Source organism: Calidris pugnax, unplaced genomic scaffold, assembly GCF_001431845.1.
Source record: "Calidris pugnax isolate Ruff unplaced genomic scaffold, ASM143184v1 scaffold24, whole genome shotgun sequence".
NCBI classification, from domain to species: domain Eukaryota; kingdom Metazoa; phylum Chordata; class Aves; order Charadriiformes; family Scolopacidae; genus Calidris; species Calidris pugnax.
In genome coordinates, this window is record NW_015090922.1 from 17,209,021 (window position 1) to 17,209,671 (window position 651).

General features: G+C 76.0%; 1 protein-coding gene across 1 annotated transcript in view; it reads right to left on the minus strand.

Annotated features, from left to right (window-relative positions):
* Positions 1-547, minus strand: part of TJAP1 (tight junction associated protein 1 (peripheral)) — a 40,137-nt gene extending 39,590 nt beyond the window's left edge. Inside the window, exon 1 of the mRNA XM_014951075.1 lies at positions 410-547. The gene's annotated coding sequence lies outside the window, so the exon portion shown is untranslated. The remainder of the gene's footprint in view (positions 1-409) is intronic.
* Between the last annotated feature and the right edge of the window lie 104 nt (positions 548-651).

The window sequence follows — 651 nt, forward strand, 5'->3', positions numbered from 1 at the left end:
CCCCGCCACAAGTCTCCCCTCGGGAGGAAGAACTCCCTAATGCCTCGATGGTGGAGGCGATGGCACTACCACCCTCCCCCACGGGAACAGCCCCTTCCCCAGGACCGAGCCTGTGGCCCTAGCACCCTCCCACACCCGGTCCCCCACTGCCGCCCACCCTGCCCGGCTGACTCCCGCGGTGCGACCCGCCAGGACCCGCTATCCTCGGGGGACTCCGACACCTCCCCCCGGTCCCGGGCCATATACGGGGACAGGGAGAGTCCCCCGTCCCGCAGGGCCCCTTCCCGAAGCCCGCCCGGGAGGACCGGCGAGGCCCGGAGGCGCGGGGAGCCCCGCCCGGGCCCGGGCTCTGTCCCCGGCCGGTCGCGTTCCCCACTCCCCGCCCCTGGGCCCCCAGCCCGGCTCTGACCCGGTCGGGCTCGGCTCCGCCCGGGGTCCCAGTGACTTTGCGGCCGGTTCTGCCCCGGTTCGGCCCCGCCTCGGGCCCGCCCCAAACTTTGCCCCCGCTCGGCCCGGCCCCACGCTCTCGCTTCAGGCCGCCATTTTGCCGCGGGGCACGCCGGGTAATCCGGCGGAATCCCCACGCCGCAGCGCAGCTGCGTCATCGGGCAGCACGGGAGGGGGCGGGGCCAGGAGCGGCGGCGGGCGGTG